General features: G+C 25.3%; 3 non-coding genes across 3 annotated transcripts; all 3 read right to left on the minus strand.

Moving 5' to 3' along the window:
- Positions 1-9,837: 9,837 nt before the first annotated feature.
- Positions 9,838-9,909, minus strand: Trnas-gga (transfer RNA serine (anticodon GGA)). Its single transcript has one exon. It is a non-coding gene; the product is annotated as a tRNA-Ser (tRNA).
- A 717-nt stretch (positions 9,910-10,626) lies between these two features.
- Positions 10,627-10,698, minus strand: Trnae-uuc (transfer RNA glutamic acid (anticodon UUC)). Its single transcript has one exon. It is a non-coding gene; the product is annotated as a tRNA-Glu (tRNA).
- Positions 10,699-12,024: 1,326 nt separating this feature from the next.
- On the minus strand, positions 12,025-12,097 carry Trnaf-gaa (transfer RNA phenylalanine (anticodon GAA)). The gene has a single exon. It is a non-coding gene; the product is annotated as a tRNA-Phe (tRNA).
- Between the last annotated feature and the right edge of the window lie 1,092 nt (positions 12,098-13,189).

Below are 13,189 nucleotides of genomic sequence, written 5' to 3' on the forward strand. Positions count from 1 at the left end.
AATGTCAGGTTTAAATTAAGATTTCAGATGGGTAACGTACGGTTAAGATCCAGTCAAATATCGACATGCTAAGTAACTTGGAAACTTATTGTGCAAAAGAATCAAAATTTAGTTTTTTGATACTTAATATTTTGAAATACACTTTCAATTTGGTTTTCAGTTCATAATAGTATTTCCTAGATCAGAATAATACTAAATCATTTTATTACAATTTTGCTCGAGTTTTTTTATTTTCTTATATGTTATTTTTCAAATTATGCAGCCCGCAATTACATTTTTTAAACGAGTTGAAACTAGAAAAGATTTTTTAGTATATATGAATTGCTGACTACAAAAGTTGTCCACCACTACCCTAAAAGTTTCATTAGTTTCAAAACAGTTCATATTTAAACAAGATTAATTACAGATTACACAAGGCTTTTTAGTAATTAAGTATTTTAATACACTTAACTGGGTTTATAAGAAAACAAATGTAACTTATTTTCTCAAGCCCTGTAAATTACTTTGAACACAGCCCAAAAGTGCGTGCATAAGAAGTACCAGACTAAATTACATTTCGAACACAACTTTTTCGGCTCAAAAGTTTCTACTCAAGAGAAAAACTACTTTGTAAAATCGTTGGGGGGCGATTATTTTTCGAATTTCTGAAAAAGGGGCGATTTAGAAAATGAGTTTGGGAAACCCTGAACTAGACTTTGAATCCAGTACTCCGAGTTCTAGTCTCGGCAGGACTTATTTTTGTTGCAATATTAAATTGTTATCTCTTTACTATATACTTTTTTTAGTTTTATAATTTACTACAATTTTTGATGCAAAATATTAAACTTTATAGTATCAAATTTTAAGATAAGTAAAGTTTTTTTTATAAACCAACGTTTATATTTTTAACAACAAAGTGATTTTAATGTTAAACTAAGGTATTGCTTAATTTCTTCATGAACACCTTTAACTTATTTCATAAAAAAATGTTTGAATAATAACCTATTAGTTAGCATAAGAATTTATTTATTAAATTATAAATTATTTACCTGTTAGTTGTTGTACAAAATATAGTCTAAGAGTTTTTGGTTATATTATTAAAATTAATTCTTTATTCGTAAGTAGAAGAAAATAATCAATTAAAAAAAAAAACAATGCATAGGCAAATATAACTACTTTATAAAAAATTGCAATTGTATACTTAATTTATTTTCTGAAAAAATATTTAAAAGAAGCCTGACAGGGACTTGAACCCCTCACCGTTGGATTAAAAGTCCAACGCTCTACCGACTGAGCTAGCCACGCTCATGCTATCAATGAAGTTGTAGCGTTTATAAATAAAACCGTCATACATTGTGACGTAACTATTTAAACTTTGAGACGTAGTTATTGAACCTAATGTTGCAAGGGTCGGTCTTTTTACGGTAGGACTTTTTATGAGTACTATTTTATGGGCACTATTTTATGTGTAGAATTGCTGCATACAATTTTTGATGTGATGTCATCAAAATTATGTTTAGTATTTAGATGTTGCTGCAATTAAATGAAAAATAAATTACTGTCCAGGCCTTATATAAATATTATGGATAGTTTTTGTAGTTATAAGTTTATAAACAAACAAATAAAATATAACTTGAATAAACATAAACCAATAATATGATTTATTTTTACATTTATTTGAGTTATATTTTTTAAACTGACAGAAGTAGTGGCTAGACTTATAAAAGATTATGGATATTTTTTCATTTAAGATTTAATAAAGAAAAAAAACTTGAATACACTTAAACCAATTGTTTGATATAAAGTTTTATTTATGTAACTTATATTTTTTATACTAACAGAAGTAATGGCTAGTCATATAATAAGTAATTTTGTTTTTTTTTTTATTTAAGATTTAATAAACAAAATTTATAAATTAAACTTGAACACACATAAACTGTTTGATTTAAATCTAAAATTGTTTGATTTATAGTTGTATATACGTAATTTGTATTTAGTAAACTTATAGAGTAGAGGTTCGACCTTATGTGTACTACTTTATGGGCACTATTTTATGTGTAGAATTGCTTCAATCAATTATGCCCATAATTTGATTTGATTTCATTCAAATTATGGGTAGTATTGAGATGTAGCTGCAATTAAGTTGCTGAAATTAAATGAAAAATAAAATACTGTCTAGAATCTAGATCTTATATAAATATTATGGATAGTTTTTGTAGTTTTAAGTTCATAAAAAAACAAATAAAATATAACTTGAATAAACATAAACCAATAGTATGATTTATTTTTACATTTATTTGAGTTATATTTTTTAAACTGACAGAAGTAGTGGCTAGACTTATAAAAGATTATGGGTAGATTTTTTTAAGAAATTTTTAATAAAGAAAAAAAAAACTTGAACACACATAAACCAATTGTTTGATTTATAATTGTATATATGTGATTTATATTTAGTAAACTTATAAAAGTAGTGGTTTGCTCTTATGTGTACTATTTTATGGGCACTATTTTATGTGTAGAATTGCTTCAATCAATTATATTCAATGGGTAGTATTTAGATGTTGCTACAACTAGATGAAAAATAAAATACTTTCTAAGCCTTATATAAATATTATGGATAGTTTTTGTAGTTTTAAATTTATAAACAAACAAATAAAAAGTAACTTGAATACACATAAACCAATAGTTTGATTTATTTGTACATTTATTTAAATTGTATTTTGTAAACTAACATAAGTAGTGGATAGACTTATTAAAAGATTATGGATAGTTTTTTTATGTAATATTTAATAAAAAAAGCTTGAATACACTTAAATCAATTGTTTGATTTAAAAGTAGACAGTATCTTATTTTTACTTAATTGCAGCAACATCTAAATACTACCCATAATTTAAATGAAACCACATAAGTTAATTGAAGCAATTCTACACATAAAAGAGTGCCCATAAAATAGTACACATAAGGCCAAACCACTACTTCTATAAGTTTACTAAATGTAAATTACATATATACAACTATAAATTAAACAATTGGTTTATGTGTGTTAAATTTAAATTTTGTTTATAAAATCTTAAATAAAGAAATATCCAAAATATTTATAATATGCCAAGCCATTACTTCTGGTAGTATAAAAAATATAAATTATATAAATATACTATTAAATCAAATAATTGGTTTAAGTGTAATCAAGCTTTTTTTTTCTTTATTAAATCTTTAAAAAAAATTATCCATAATCTTTTAATAAGTCTAGCCACTACTTCTGTTAGTTTACAAAATACAATTTAAATAATTGTACAACTAAATCAAACTATTGGTTTATGTGTATTCAAGTTTTTTTTTTTTGTTTGTTTATAAATTTAAAACTACAAAAACTATCCATAATATTTATATAAGGTCAGGACTGTATTTTATTTTTATTTAATTACAGCAACATCTAAATACTACCCATAATTTAAATGAAGTCATATAAAACTATGGTCATAATTGATTGAAGCAGTTCTACACATAAAATAGTGCCCATAAAATAGTACACATAAGAGTAAACCACTACTTTTATAAGTTTACTAAATATAAATTACATATATAAAACTACAAATCTAACACTTGGTTTATGTGTGTGCAATTTTTATTTTTTTATTTTGTTTATAAAATCTTAAACAATTTTTTTTTTCAAAATATTTATAATATGCCAAGCCATTACTTCTGTTAGTATAAAAAATATAAGTTACATAAATATAATTTTATATCAAACAATTGGTTTAAGTGTATTCAAGTTTTTTTTCTTTATTAAATCTTAAATGAAAAAAATATCCATTATCTTTTAATAAGTTTAGCCTATACTTCTGTTAGTTTACAAAATATAATTTAAATAAATGTACAAATAAATCAAACTATTGGTTTATGTGTATTCAAGTTATTTTTTATTTGTTTGTTTATAAATTTCAAACTTCAAAAACTATCTATAATATTTATATAAGGCCTGGACAGTAATTTATTTTTCATTTAATTGCAGCAACTTAATTGCAGCAACATCTAAATACTACACATAATTTTGATGACATCACATCAAAAATTGAATGCAGCAATTCTACACATAAAATAGTGCCCATAAAATAGTACACATAAAAAGACCTACCCGTCTTTTTATGATTTAAAAATGACTTAAAACGATTAAGAAATAAAACTGTACAAAAAAGTTTAGAAAATATACGTAGTATGACTTTAAAAATCAAATTGTTCAAAAAAGTTGAAAAAATACGTCACGTCGACATAAAATTGTACAATAAAAGTGTTTTTGATGACGTCATTAAAATATAAAAATTGAACAACTTTGCAGATTTTTGCAAAAATAAACTGCTGCAACTAGGACACCCATAAAAGGATACCCATAAAAGACCTACCGATGTTGCAACAATACAAAATACTTTTTAAATTATTCTTTCAAGCTGTTACAAATTACTGGTATTACAACACTGTTGTAATCTTTGAGTTAAGAATTGTAGCACTACTATTACAATATTACTAAAGTTGCATACACCAAAGCAAGTGTTTTCAGTTTAATTGTTTAACACTTAGTTTATGACAAAAAATCAAAAATTTGTTTACGTATTTTACTCTGACTAGTTAAGCAATCAGAAAGAGTTTTTTTTAATATTTATAATAATTTAATTATCTTTAAAAGTTTTAGATAAATTCGGAGTACTATAAATACTCGGTGTATTATAAGCATAACATAAAAGTTTCAATACATGAATAATTAATTCAAAGAAATGATTTAATATGTTCAAATTCAAAAGCACGATATGCAATTTAATTAGAACAAAAAAAAATTGTTTACTAAACCAAAGGTCCTATCGAGACTTGAACTTGGATCACAGTCCTTTGTGCTAACCATTACACCATAGGACCACACGATAGACACACATTTTTTGTGATTATATAGCTACAAATGCTATTATACAAGACACGACTTCTTTAAGTTTGTTGTTCACCTTATTAATGGAAATAAAAATTATTGCTTTAACTACAACTATGTTTGTAGTTTTAAAAACAACGCTTGTTAAAAATTAGATTTAAGGATTTGGGATTGCTTTATAAATTACATTTGCGTTTAGTCACGGTTATATAGTTTTTTAGTTAGTGTAACGACAAAAAAAAATAAGTGTAAAATATATATGATACGAAGCTTATTTACTTTTTGAAATTTTAAAACTACAAAAAGAAACTAAGTATAGATAAATTGTTATTAAAAACAAAAAAAAATCCGTTTTTTTTAGTTTGAACCTCTTAAAATAAAGAAAATTACAAACTAGTAATAATCAAAAACAACTTTGTTATGAAAACAATGGTTTTTTCATTCTTAACATAAATAATAAAATAAGATTTACTAAGATGTTTTGGTTAATTATAAACTCGTTTAATAAAGCCAGTCTGAGCTGAAAATAACTGAGTCAACAAAATAAGAAGCTTTTTTATGTTATTTTTAATATAGTCGTTTAAACTTTTTTTTGATTAGTTTTTAATATATTTGGGTATGGTGGGTTATATATAAATGAATAAAAAAAATCTTAAAAAGAACGCTGACTCATTTGTTTTTTAGCTCAAACTGACTTTTAAGTATACTTTTCCATGTTTAACATTTTAACTATTATTGTGCTGAGTCAAAATACAAAACCCGATCACTTCTAACCAGGGCGTCGCGTGGGTCGGAACGCTGAAGCTGTAGCTCAGGGTTTCCCAAACTCATTTTCTAAATCGCCCCTTTTTCAGAAATTCGAAAAATAATCGCCCCCCAACGATTTTACAAAGTAGTTTTTCTCTTGAGTAGAAACTTTTGAGCCGAAAAAGTTGTGTTCGAAATGTAATTTAGTCTGGTACTTCTTATGCACGCACTTTTGGGCTGTGTTCAAAGTAATTTACAGGGCTTGAGAAAATAAGTTACATTTGTTTTCTTATAAACCCAGTTAAGTGTATTAAAATACTTAATTACTAAAAAGCCTTGTGTAATCTGTAATTAATCTTGTTTAAATATGAACTGTTTTGAAACTAATGAAACTTTTAGGGTAGTGGTGGACAACTTTTGTAGTCAGCAATTCATATATACTAAAAAATCTTTTCTAGTTTCAACTCGTTTAAAAAATGTAATTGCGGGCTGCATAATTTGAAAAATAACATATAAGAAAATAAAAAAACTCGAGCAAAATTGTAATAAAATGATTTAGTATTATTCTGATCTAGGAAATACTATTATGAACTGAAAACCAAATTGAAAGTGTATTTCAAAATATTAAGTATCAAAAAACTAAATTTTGATTCTTTTGCACAATAAGTTTCCAAGTTACTTAGCATGTCGATATTTGACTGGATCTTAACCGTACGTTACCCATCTGAAATCTTAATTTAAACCTGACATTATAATAATCTCTCATATAACGAATTTCGGACATTTAGAAGTTAATACTAAGTAACTTGTTTAAGCCGCACAAAATACTAAAATTATTTTATAAATAGGCATATTCTAAAATTACTATTCCAGAGATTAAAAAACTATAAAAAATGAACAGTTTATATTACTCATAATAAAATAAATAATAAAACATAATTTATGATCTAGTTTGAGAAAGTTTGACCGACTGGTTGATTATCTCACATGAAAAGTGGTTTCATCAACAGCTTCAGTTAATGAAGTAAAGTTATTAATTTTAATGCTAAGATATATTATAAGAAAGTTACTTGTAAAGTAAAAAACTTAATTTTAAACTTTTTAAACTACATGTTTTGTAATAGAATACCATTAAATAGTATTTGACTTGGAATAACCTTTAGGAAACTAAACCTTAATTTTTACATTTTATTTTTTTTTATATATATTCAAAAAAAAATCAAAAGTTTTACAGTTAATTCTGTGAACAGAAAGCAATCGATTTAAAAATTCTTTTAATTAGCTTAAAGTCTTGTTTTGTAACTGCAGCAGTCTTTTTAATGGCTTATTTAATACTGCTTTAATTTTTTTTTTTAGTCATTAGCCTATGATAATTTACCAGAAGAAAATAGTGAAAAACTAAAAGCTAGTGTTGAACTATTAAAATAAAAAACACATTCTAATTGCTAATATATTAAAAATTAAGATAAAACAAAAAACATTTGTATTAATAATTTAAAATTCCTTAATGTATGGGTTTTTTAACGATAATAAATCAAGTTAGAAAATAAAATTGAGTTTAAAAATCTTTTAAATGAAAAATTTGAAGTAATTTCAAATAGAGACCTCAAATCTATACTCTTTTAAAACCAAAAAAAAAACTTAAAATAAAAACTTTAATGGTCATCAAGATTTATTTATTTATACAGATTAAACAAGTAATAACAAAAAAAAATCAAACAAACACTTTAATCACTATGCTATAAAAACTTTTAATGTAATGTAAAACGACAAATATAAACTACAAAATTAACCAGGTCAAAATAAAACTAATATCAAATTTAAAACATAAATGATTTAATAAATACAGAAGAATTCCGCTTGAGTTGGCACTTTGAACGAAATCAAAATGTGCAAACTCAAAAGTTATTACCTTTTTTTTTACAAAATGATAAATTTAAATATATTATATGCAATAACGTTATGCATAAACATAAAATCAACTAAAACATAAAACAAACATTCATTTAAAAATAGATCTATATAAGATATTAAATGTTATGTGTTTTTTGTTTTATTAATACTTAGTTAGTAATAGACTTTATTTAAGTTAAATTTTAGAAAATATAAATTTGAACTTTTTTTTTGGGTAAAAAGTGCGAACTCAAGAGGAAGTCTACCGTAATTAATATTTATTAGGCATAATGCAAATCTGTTGTAGAATAAATAACTTAATAAAATTTTATTATAAAAAGACTACTTAAATACAATACAAACCAGGTTAAATAAAAAGTATGTTGAAAGATTAAATAAAACAAAAAAATTTCATAAAATAATGTCTGCTACTGAAGTCTAATATAATGTGCAGGATGAGGTTCATGACTGCTTGCAAGTTTTTCTTATCTGATTCTTAATCAGTAATAAAAAGCCTCCTTTACAAATATCTAGATTAGATCTCTTGCTCAAGATGTTGATAACTGATCTGAAAGCTTTCTCAATAACAAAGCTAGAAGGAAAAACTATAAACAACAATCTATATTCCTCTCAAATGATTGGATACTTTTGCCTTAGTTTTTGTTGAGTCCAAAAGCTTTTATTTCGTTCTTTGAAAAAATTCACTTTTAGCTCAAGGTCAGTCACTTTTCAAAATACAATTGGAAATATCATGAGGTAATATAACTATCACCTCATGATATTTCCAATTGTTTTTTGAAAAGTCACTAAGTTAGAATAAGAAATAAAGTTATACAAGGTTGCCAATTTACCTAGAAACTTAATAATATATAACATTGATTTTTATGAACGATTTATGATCCCAAAAACATATATGTCAGGTTATAAAATGATGAGAGGGATTCCGATCGTCTATGATATATGTAATTGTTAAATAAGAAAATACATGAATGAAAATATGTAATTTACTTGAAAGTAGGAGTCATAAGCACTTGATTTTTGTCTCTATATTTTACATAAATAAAATAAAGTTTTTCGGTTTAAATTTTATCTCAGGGTCAAGTATTTAATAGCAAGCTAAAATTAGTAAAATAGCAATTTAAAAATTAAAAATTTTATGACAGCCCAAAATTTCAAAATCGCCCCCTTTTCGCCCCCTTACTAGTTATCGCCCACCCTTTCGCCCCCTTACTAATTATCGCACCCCGACTTACTAAAATCGCCCCCAGGGGGGCGATATCGCCCACTTTGGGAAACCCTGGTCTAGTTTGATGACCATTACACCACCATATAATATCATGCGTATATAATTGAAACTATTTAATGTTACGTGACAACGGTTGTATTATTTGTTTACCTTCCTTCCACTTATAATATGAGAAAATTTAACTAGTACAAACAATTTCTTTAATAAAGGATAGTTGTAAAACCCTCAATCAAGGTTATAAAATATATATTTAGTATTATTCAACATCAATTACAAGTACTAAGCATCAAGTAAAGTTACTAAACATCAAGCATAACTAATCATTATTATGCAAAACTATTTGACAGAGTAGAAAACTATTCAGCATCAAGCAATATTATGAAGTACCAAGAAAATCTATTCGACATCAACAAAACTGTTTGACATCAAAACAACTATTAACCACAAATATAATTGTTAGACATGCACAATTGTTTGATATCATGGAAAATTATTCAGCATCAACCAGAACTTTAAAGCATCAATCAAAGTTATTAAGCATTAAGCAAAACTATTTAGCATTTGTCAAAGTTATAAAAAATTTAGCAAAATTATTAAGAATCAAGCAAAACTATTCATCATCTGACAAAAAGACTTTGTATCAAGCAAAGTTACTAAGCATCGAGCAAAATTAATAAGCATAAAACACAATTATTCGACATTAAGTAAGTTTGTTCAACAATATGCAAAAATATTTGACATCAAGAAAAAAGATTACAACTACCAAGCACCATAGTCAACTACGGCACAAATAATCAACATCAAGCATAACTGTTCAGGGAACCGTCACTTTTGCACAAGTGTCACTTTTGCACGAGAGTCACTTTTGCACAAAGTGTTATTTTCGCACTTGCAAGAGGTTAAAGTCAGTGTAAGGTTGGAATACGTTCAAAGTGACGACGAGCAAAAGTTAAAACTCATGCCTTGCAAAGGTCACCACTCGAGAATAAGTGACATCATTGGGCATCAAGCATAATTATTCGACATCAAGAAAACTGTTTGTTTTATTTGGAAAAAGAGGGGACACTCGGATTTGAACCAAGGACCTATCGATCTCCAGTCGATTGCTCTACCACTGAGCTATATCCCCATACGTCTAGTACGATGCAAAACAGAATATAAACAGCTTATCAGCGTTGCCTAAAACAAAATTGTTAACAAATGATTGAATTCGACTTATTTTCTTTGTAATTGAATAATCCTTTTACAATAGTTTTTAAATCTTTACGGCTAATTATAACTAATACTTTTTAAACCATTTTACCTTCACTAAAAAAAAATAATGTTTAACAAAAAAATGTAAACTTTATTTTTAGTTTCAGTTATTTAAACACTATTTTAAAATACTTTTTCATTTTTTTTTACAACAATAAATAAATAACAATTTAAAAGGTAGTAACTTTAATGTAGTTTATAATACTAAAACAAACATAATCACTTTTTTGTATACGTTTTAGATTTATTGATTTATTATTTATTTTTCTAATAACTTAAACAACTAAAGTATCGAACACTACTTTAGCACTATATCTTTTTTTCATTAATGCTTACTTACTAATTAGTTTAATTAAGTTTACTTTATGTTGTATATATTTAAAACTTTAATAGAACTTTTTTTAAACTTTTTTAATTGAAATGTGATTAAAGTCAACGTTTAATCCAGCTTTTTAATTTGTTAATTTATTTAATTTCATGTGTTTCAAATACAAAAAATTAAATTAAAGTGTTCATAGATTTGTGTAGTTTATAATCGAAATTTATTATACCGCTTAAAAACCAACTTCTAATTTTCTTTCAAAACAAAATGTTCCTACACCGGGAATCGAACCCGGGCCGCCTGGGTGAAAGCCAGGAATCCTAACCACTAGACCATGTAGGACTACGCTGACATCATTTATTATGCATTTATAAACGTATAAGTAAACGTTATGACGTAACAGTTAAAGCACGTTTATGTAACTTAAACTTCTGTAGGCTTTATTACTTGAAACGTTAGTGCTATATCAATATATTTCAAATTACTTGATGATGTTAAGTTTTAAAACATTTCTAAATATTTGTAAGTTCTCATAACAATCAAAATGTTTTTTTTAAACAGTAAGTTATTTATTTTATGTTGTTAATTTAACTTAGATTAGTTTTGTAAATTAATGAAACATCAACTTATAAAAAGTTAAATGACAAATTTTTTCGTTTAAAATTTTTAAAAATTAAATAAATATTTTATTCCTAACATTTTTGTATACATATATGTTTTAAAGTCTTACTAAAGCGCATTGCAGTTTATTTGTATAAGTACTTACACACTTTACTTTATACTTTTCAAGAAAAGAAATGTTAATTCCCTCTTACTTTAAATAAAATAATTACAAATTTTCTGCTTTTAAAGTGAGTCATTATTCGGAAAGATTATTATAAAGATATTTTCTTTTTTGATCTGTTCAAACAACATACAGAAAAAGTTGTACAATATTTAAGCTTTTTCTACTTTTAAAGTCGCTTAAACATTTTAAATTCTAACTCAACAACTTTTAATTTCTTTTTTCACTTTTCTTAAAACTTACAATTTATGATAAATTTATTTCAAACTTAGTAAAACTTAACTTGATATAATAAACAAATGTAATTTACAACTATCTAAAACTTACTTGAATAACTTATGCTTCAACAAAGTACTTTTTGTTATTTTTTGCCTATATTCTTGCCACACACACATTAGCGCCAGAGAGTATTATTGTTTTCTTGTTACTGTTATGTTTTTCAGTTGCTTCTTTAGTGAGTTAATTCGATTGCTTTTCTTTGAACAAACTTTGTTGGCAAAATTGTTACTTGTGCTATATATATTTAGCAGTACATAATAACTAATCACTCTGATACTTATACATACTAAGTGTTTAAGATAGTTGTTACTAAGGTGTTCTGGACTTTTAAAATAAGATATATGGTATTATTAAGTTTATAACTCCTTATATTTAGCATTTAGTTTTTATTTAATTAGTAAAAGTATTCCCCTAACTCAGGCCTTGGGGATTATAGTGTTAAAGCACAATCATTTTAACATAAATCATAAAAAAGCACAAATACATAATGTTTAAAAAATATGTACGTTAAGAAACAAAACAAGTACGTTAAATAAATCACTATATAAATTAAAGTTACATTAAAATTAACCAATGATAAGTAAAGTTTAAATCGGTAAAAACCATGCCTCGACCCGGGATTGAACCAGGGACCTTCAGATCTTCAGTCTGACGCTCTCCCGACTGAGCTATCGAGGCTTGTGTCTAGTGATATTTTGTAGCGTTTATATATATCATACGAATTCAAATGCTGAATAACATCAATATTTTCAAAATTTAAATTCACCCATGAAAAGCATTTGCTTTACATAAACTAAATTATTTGCAGAAAACTTGTTTATTATCAAAGCATAAGTAGAGTAGGAACAAATTTTGTTCAACGTTACTAAACTATCTTAATATACTAGAAAATGTTTTAATAACTAAATCAGAACCTAATAATGTTTAAACTAAATAATGTATGACTTTACTTAATCGTGTCTGACTTTAAAAAGTCATTTTCACTTTACTAAAAATTTTTGACTTTAATAAATCAGGTTAAGTTTTATTAAATCATGTTTGACTTTATTAAATCAAACTTGACTTAACTAAATCAGATTAAATTTAACTAAATTATTTTCACTTTACTAAAAATTTTTGACTTTAATAAATCAGGTTAAGTTTTATTAAATCATGTTAGACTTTACTCATGAAACGTTTAGCTTATTGGTGGACAACTTTTGTAGTCAACAATTTATATTTACTAAAAAATATTTTCTAGTTTCAACTCGTTAAAAAAATGTAATTGCGGGCTGCATAATTTAAAACAATAACATATAAGAAAAATAAAAAACTCGAGCAAAACTGTAATTAAATGATTTAGTATTATTGTGATCTAGAAAATACTATTGTGAACTGAAACCCAAATTGAAAGTGTATTTCAAATGTTTAGTTTCAAAAAATTAAACTTTGTTTATTTTGCACAAGTAGTTTTCAAGTTACTTAGCGGGTCGAAAATTTGACTGAATCTTAACCGTACGTTACCCATCTGAAATCTCAACTGAAACCTGACTTTATATCAATCTCTCATATAACGAGTTTCAGACATTTAGAAGTTGATACTAAGTAACTTAATTAAGCCGCACAAAATACTTAAATTATTTTATAAATAGGCATATTCTAAAATTACTATACCAGAGATTAAAAAACTATATTAGAATGAAAAATTTATTTTACACATAATAACATAAATATTAAAACATAATTTCTTATTAAGACGTTAATTTTGTTTTGACTACAACATCTTGTTGT

The sequence above is a fragment of the Thalia democratica genome, chromosome 2, assembly GCF_965202585.1.
Source record: "Thalia democratica chromosome 2, ktThaDemo2.hap1.1, whole genome shotgun sequence".
Lineage (NCBI taxonomy): Eukaryota > Metazoa > Chordata > Thaliacea > Salpida > Salpidae > Thalia > Thalia democratica.